Genomic DNA, 7,961 nt, shown 5'->3' with positions numbered 1-7,961 from the left:
ATTGTTCCCAGTGGGCAAGGAATACAAAAGTCAATTCTTATGCAAATCAATGGAGGGATATTTTGATACTTATAATGTACACATAGGGCCTAAATATCCCAAAAAACACCAGATCTCTTCTAATCTTGGAAGCCAAGCAGGATCAGCACTGGTTAATAAATGGATGGGAAACTGCCAATGAATACCAAGTGCTGTAGGCTATGTTTTAGAGGAAGAAACTGGCAAAGCCCCCGATGAATATTCCTTTTGTAAGAAACCCCATTCTTGGAGTTGCTTTACATCAATGAGCTACTTTAAGACATACATACACACATGCAATGAACACTTGCTTTTGAATTATTGAAACTTAGTTTTCATATCAGCATTTAAGTTGCTCTATCAAGATGAGCTGGAATATATCCAAAAGGTTCAAGACTTGAATGCCAGTGGAGGGGACTTGTTGTCCCATGGTAGGTAATGAGAATGTTGTGGGATTGGGAACTATTGATGAGTTTGACCATCCATAGCTAGTGACAGGATGTTTGTGAGCAGGAGGCAGACTAGCACTGGGATGCACACTGCATAATGCAATAGGGTCCATCACCAAAGGCGACGATTCAGCTGCAATGCCAATTCTCTCGCCTCATGCAAGAATGAAGACTAAATGCTTATATTGTGCCACCCTGATTCCCCTTCAGGGTAAGAAAGGTGGGATATAAATGTTACAAACAAACAAATAAATAAAGCTGTCAATGAGTACTAGTCCTGGATTCCTGAAATGTGCAGGAGGGTGCTGTTACACTCATGTCCTGCTTTTGAGCTTTATAGAGGCAAATAATGAACTGTTTGAGAACCCTGTAATAGATAAGGCTTTGGTTTCATCTGCTATCCCTCTACTTGTATTCTTATAAGATGCCCTCTATGGATGGGAGTCACATCTGCATAGTTTTCAAGGCTCCCCTGTCCTGCTTAAGACTGACAAGTATCCTGGTAAATGCACTCACAGTTCACAGGCGAAAACAGTGGAAAACCAGGCAAATCTCAGGTCATACACATTCTGAGTTCCAAATTGGATAACTAGTCATAAACAGGTCTAAAGTCAAAATGAGAGCTAATCAAAAGATGAATCCAAGCTGCATGCTTATGTTCAGGGAACCATAAAACCAGAAAAAATAAGGGAACATTAGAGTGATTTGTTTACTGCAATGCAAGTTGGCTGAGCTATTTTGAACAGGGACCACTAGGCTGCAGTAAAGCCGCCTAGCCAGCCCTGTTACTTCAGCATCTTCCTTTTAAAGTTGAGTAGGGTATTTCCTGACACTTTGCAACTGGAATTTTAATGTATGATGCTCTAGTGCAGTGATGGCCAACCTATGACATGCGTGTCAACACTGACACACCTAGCCATGCAGATTGATTGGATGACTGTGTCTTTTGTGGCCAAATTTGGTGTGATTTGGTCCAGTGGTTTTGTTGTTCACTCCATGGGAATTAAGCACATTATTATTCTATTATTATTGTAGTATATTATCATTTTATTACTATATTATTGTTATTATTATTATTATTATTATTATTATTATTATTATTATTATTATTATTATATTCATTATTCATGACTACATTGAAACTAGAATTGAGATAAATCAGCGTGGAAACTGCAAGAGGTACCATAGATTGTTGTACATGGAAATAATGGCAGTAAATAGTTTTTGATTTATTAAATAGTTATATATTACAATTATACATTTTTGTTATTTAAACTATACATATTGCGAAATTATGGGTTTTTTCTCGAAGTGACACACCACCGAAGTCATGCTAGGTTTTTTGGTGAATTTTGACACACCAAGCGCAAAAGGTTGCCCATCATTGCTCTAGTGAATGAAGTGAATCTATCTCCTGACATGAAGTACTATCTGGGATAGGCAAGGCTCCACTTCTGCCAGTGCCATGACTGGATTGCTAACATCCTCTTGCTCTGACTAGAGCTTGTTGTCTTGGTTCTCCTCTCCCCATCTCTATCTGGATCAGGATATAGCACTCTCTTCCACAGTACATCCCCTTTTGTGGAGTGGGGTGTTTTCCAATCCACTTTGCATCATTTTCAGTGGGCTGGAGTACCTAATGGAAGGAGGAGGCAGTAAAAGAAATGTCCACTTCTCCAAACTCAGTTCTATGTTCTTAAGTCTGGATTCAGCACGCTGATTTTGCATGCAGTCAGTATCAGCATCCACTAATTCTATCACAATACAGCAATTAACACATGCTATTGTCAATTAGGACAGTATAAAATGTTCATCGGATCACCCCCAGACCCGTTTTTGATAATTTTTCTGTTAGCATTCCAAATTGCCTATATTCCCATTGCATTTCAATATGACTCCTGCTTAATTATTTTCTAGTTACTAAATTACAATAATAGGTAATTCAATATTCGAAACAAAAGCATCTAATTTTGTATGGTGTGATTCAATTAAAAATGGGAGGGAAAATCCTCCATTTTGTCCCCTTCCACTTGAGATACACAAAACATTTGCCAACTAGAGCTATTTTGAGTTCTGCATTCAATCTGCAATTAGCATGTTTAATCACGACATAGTGAATTTATGTACAATTACATAAAGGAATGCAAAGATACAGAATGGGGGACGCCTGGCTTGACAGCTGTACGCGTGAAAAAGACCTTGGAATCCTCGTGGACAACAAGCTAAACATGAGCCTACAATGTGATGCGGCTGCTAAAAAAGCCAATGGGATTTTGGCCTGCATAAATAGGGGTATAGTGTCTAGATCCAGGGAAGTCATGCTACCCCTCTATTCTGCCTTGGTCAGACCACACCTGGAATACTGTGTCCAATTCTGGGCACCTCAATTGAAGGGAGATGTTGACAAGCTGGAAAGCATCCAGAGGAAGGCAACTAGAATGATCAAAGGTCTGGAGAACAAGCCCTATGAGGAGCGGCTTAAAGAACTGGGCATGTTTAGCCTGCAGGCTGAGAGGAAACATGATAGCCATGTACAAATACGTGAAGGGGAGCAAGCTTGTTTTCTGCTGCCCTGGAGACTAGGACGCAGAACAATGGCTTCAAACTACAGGAAAGGAGATTCCACCTGAACATTAGGAAGAACTTCCTGACTGTGAGAGCTGTTTGGCAGTGGAACTCTCTGCCTCGGACTGTGGTGGAGGCTCCTTCTTTGGAGGCTTTTAAGCAGAGGCTGGATGGCCATCTGTCGGGGGTGCTTTGAACGTGATTTCCTTCTACTTGGCAGGGGGTTGGACTGGATGGCCCATGAGGTCTCTTCCAACTCTACTATTCTATGATTCTATGATTCTTGAATGAACAGAACTTCTTCACGCACATTCTCAACTCTATCACTGTGTTCAACATCGGACCACAGGCATAGCTCATTCAACAAAGGCTCTGAGAAAGAAGCTCCTTTGTATCATCTTTTTATGCCCCTCAACCCCCTTTCCTCCATATTCTTTGACTACCTGGAATGTGGCTTTTTAAAGCAATATCAGCATAGATGTTGTTTAAGAACAACTGGAGAAACAGACTTGGGGTGCTAAGTTGCAGCAATTTGTCTCTAGTAAACTTTGATTCCGGCCATGAAAGCCTTCAACAACACGGTGCAATAAAAGTTTGAGCAGGGAAATTATGAGATTCTTGTCTAGCCAATTCTAATGTAACTGTGTATGCCTACTTCTAACAGGCAAGGTGAATAGCACATGCCTTCAGAATTACTTATTACTCAGTAAGTGTATAGACAGCAAAACAGATAAAAAGATGGACAGTTGATACATTTATTTCACCAGCTCCCTACTTCCCCAACCCAGCATTGTAAAAAACAAAACAAAAACCCAGATCTAGACATTTGCCCACTAAAATATAAATCATTAGAAAAGTGGGGTCATGTTATTAACTATAAACGTTTCAGGCCTAGATGATTTGACAAACCACATCCCTATTTACAAACCAGCTCGGGCCCTGCAGCCTGGAAAGAAGGCCCTGCTGTCAGTCCCACCCCTGTCTCAAGTGTGGCCAGAGGCGGTTCAACCACCAGGCCAACTAGGCAGTTGCCTGTGGCGCCATCTTGTTGGGGGTGCCATCGAGGCAACTCCTGTCTCCTGCGGCCTGCCTCCACCACCGCGCATCCCTCCGCAAGGAAGGAGCCTAGGTCACCGCTTTGGGCAGCACTTCTCTGCTCCACAAAGCCTCGAACGCCTCCCTTCTTGCCAGGAATGCATTTGGGGCTTTGCAGAGCAGAGAAGCCACCAAACAGCTTGCTGGCAAGGCCGCCTCGCCAGAAAGGCATTTGGCGGTTTGGGGAGGAGGTGCCCGCGCCGCCGGTAGGGGTGTCCAGTGCCCGGTGCCAGCGCCGTTGGGGGTGCCTGGTGCCCGTGCCGGGGGAGGCGCCCGGTGCCTGCGCTGGGGGAAGGGGCCTGGTGCCCGCGCTGGGGGGAGGCACCTGGTGCCTGGTGCCCGTGCCGGGGGAGGCGCCCGTTGCCCGTTGCCCGTGCCGGGGGGAGGCGCCCGGTCCCTGGTGCCCGCACCGGGGGAAGTGCCCGGTGCCCGGTGCCCATGCCAGGGGGAGGTCGCCCGGTGCCCACGCTGGGGGGAGGTGCCCAGTGCCCATGCTGGGGGGAGGGGCCTGGTGCCCGGTGCCTGTGCCGGGGGAGGCACCCGGCGCCCGGTGCCCGCACTGGGGGGAGGCACCCAGTGCCTGGTGCCCGCGTCTGGGGGAGGCACCCGATGCCCGCGCCGGGGGAGGCACCTGGTGGCATTCACTGCTTTGCCTTGCCAGGAAGGCGTTCGGAGCTTTGCAGAGCAGAGCAGAGTGCCGCTTCTCTGCTCCCCAAACCGCCGTACGTCTTCCTGGCGAAGTCTTCCTGGTGAGGCCTTCCCTGTTGAAAGTATTATAATATTTGCAAAATTATATAGTTCATGTTTAGCCAATAGGTCTGTACCTTTAACTGGTAGTATGTTTGTACTTTGAGCTTTATCAATCAGATACAGGTGGAGCTATGTTTGTCATTTATATATTCTCTGCACTCTGCCTGTATTCTCTCTCTGAGTTTTTTGTTCCTGCATTATGCTTTTGTTACAGCATTAAAGTAAGTTGACTTTATGCTACAATGTAGTTTTTTATTTGACCACATTACTTTGGGGCTATGTTTCTGTTGCAGCTTTATTCTATTTTTCTTTGATACTCTGCAACCTAAGGTTTTTACCTTTGCTAACATTCCCTTTCTGCTCAGCACTCTGCGGTTTGGGGAGGAGGTGCCCGCGCTGCTGGTAGGGGTGCCCGGTGCCCGGGCCGTTGGTAAATATGGAAAGGATTAAAAACGAATTAAGCGGAAGAGACTTTGAGTGGTACAAGTATTTACAATTGGGGAAATGGTCAAATGATTTAAGGAAAAAGTATAATGGGGGTAGGGAATATACAAAAATAGAAAAGATGATAATTCAAAGGGAGACTAAAGAAGAGAATGTAGCATTAAAAGGTACAGTAAGCAATATTTATAAACTATTACTAATGGACGAACAGGAACAAGTTCATTTGAAGGATATATGGGAAGTAGATTTGGGGGGGAAATTGAATAATCAAGAATGGGGAAGGATATGGAGTATGAGATTATTGAAAAATATGTCTATAAGAATTAAGGAAAATTATTACAAAATGGTATGGAGGTGGTACCTAACTCCCATCAGATTAAATCAGATAGATAGAAAATACACAAATCAGTGCTGGAGCGGCTGTCAGGAAATAGGGTCATAGCTTCATATGTGGTGGTCATGTAAAATTATACAAAAATTTTGGGAAATGATATTTAAAGAAATAAGAGCAATAATAAAAATAGAGATAATGAATACACCTAAATCAGCATTATTACTTATGCATGATAATATCCTCTCACAAGAGGAGAAAGAATTGGTTTCTAATTTGATAACTGCAGCAAAATTGCTAATAGCAAAAAAACTGGAAAGAAAAAAAGGAAATCCATTTAGAAGAATGGTACAGGGAAATTTGGAACATAGCAATCAATGATAAGCTGACTTGCAGTATTAAAATTAAAAAGGGAATATCAAAACAAACAGATCTTTTGGAAAATATGGAGAAAATTTATTGAGTATATTTTTAATGAGGGAAAGGGGTATAAGCCAGCAACAGAGACAATGAAATTTTGGACTTGTGAAACAGTATGAGTTGGTTGGTCCTGGTGAAGGTGACACAAAATAACGGGAAGGGAATAGAGGGAAAATGTATAACAATAATAACGATAATAATAATAAATAAAACATGTATAAGCAGATAAAAAGGTGTAGTAGAGATATATGTAGTAAAGTTGTAATGGAAAAGTCTAAAACTGATAAGAAATATGCATAAAGATGTTTTGATTCTGATTTTTCTTTATTGTTGGATTGCATACAATGTGATATGTCTGGGATACTGTAAAATGAGGAAAGAATGTATACTTATACATTTTGAATTATAAATTAATAATAATAATAATATTCAAAATAAAACATGTATAGGTAGATGAAGGGTGTGTAGTGGAGAGATGTATAGTGAAGTTGTAATGGAAAAGTTAAGACATGGGAAATATGCTTGGGGATGTTCTTGATTTTTTTTTTGTTGTCAGATTGTATGCAACGTGATGTGTTTGAGATATTGTAGAATGAGGAAAATGTGAGCTTGTACATTTGGATTGATAAATTAATAAAAACAAATTTAAAAAACTATACATATTGCGAAATTATGGGTTTTTTCTCGAAGTGACACACCACCCAAGTCATGCTAGGTTTTTTGGTGAATTTTGACACACTAAGCGCAAAAGGTTGCCCATCATTGCTTTAGTGAATGAAGTGCTAAAGTATCTATGTCCTGACATGAAGCACCATCTGGGATAGGCAAGGCTCCACTTCTGCCAGTGCCATGACTGGATTGTTAACATCCTCTTGCTCTGACTAGAGCTTGTTATCTTGGTTCTCCTCTCCCCATCTCTATCTGGATCAGGATATAGCACTCTCTTCCACAATACATCCCCTTTTGTGGAGTGGGGTGTTTTCCAATCCACTTTGCATAATTTTCAGTGAGCTGGAGTACCTAATGGAAGGAGGAGGCGGTAAAAGAAATGTCCACTTCTCCAAACTGGTGGGAAGGTGCCTTTGCCTTCCTCTAAGGCTGTGAGAATGTGACTTGCCAAAGACCACCTAGTGGGTTTCTATGGCTAGGTGGAGTTTCAAACCCTGCTTGTTTACTGATTATGTGTCACTAATCTTTCCTAGTTTGGTATATGATATAGTATATTGTGATGACTCATGGGCCTTGTAGTCCTGTTCCTAGTACTATTGTGGCAGACGAAGAGGAAAACATGGGATTTTCGCCGGTTCAGCCAGAGCCGGAGCCTCTTCACCTGCAGGATGTTGACGTTTGCCCTCAAGAATTCAGCCAAACAGGCCTTGGGCAGAACTCCCCCCCGTTTTCCAGGAGGGAAAATTATGCTAAAGATAGGGGAGCCAGGGAGGCTAATCACAGAAGCCTGAGAATCGCTGCCAAACAAATGGCTGATTAGGTCTGCTTCCCTTGGGAAATTCTAAGGAGTCATGCATCTGGACAGAGTTGGGTTTCGCTTCTCGTTCTCTAGGGAAAGAGTTCTGTTGGCGGGAAAACGAGACCCAATATAGGTGTTTGACGCAAGGGATACTTTGCGGAGTCAATTGATCAGCTTGAGGAGAGAGATCGTGTGTGGACTTCGTAATCCCAGTTCCTTGCTTCCCGGATCAAGCTTCAAGCCTTGCCTTGTCTCACGGATTTACCACGGACTCTGTTTCATGCTTCATGTTCGTCTTGCCTCCAGTCACGGATCTAGTCGAGAATCAAGTTTATTTCCAGCCTTGTTGTCAAGCTTCATTGGACTTTTAAGACTCTGTTATTTCCCCACACTATTGCTTGGCAAAGTGTGTGTTTCGGTC

Source organism: Anolis carolinensis, chromosome 6 (genome assembly GCF_035594765.1).
Source record: "Anolis carolinensis isolate JA03-04 chromosome 6, rAnoCar3.1.pri, whole genome shotgun sequence".
In the NCBI taxonomy this organism is placed as follows: Eukaryota; Metazoa; Chordata; class Lepidosauria; order Squamata; family Dactyloidae; genus Anolis; species Anolis carolinensis.
This window is presented reverse-complemented; position numbering follows the sequence as displayed.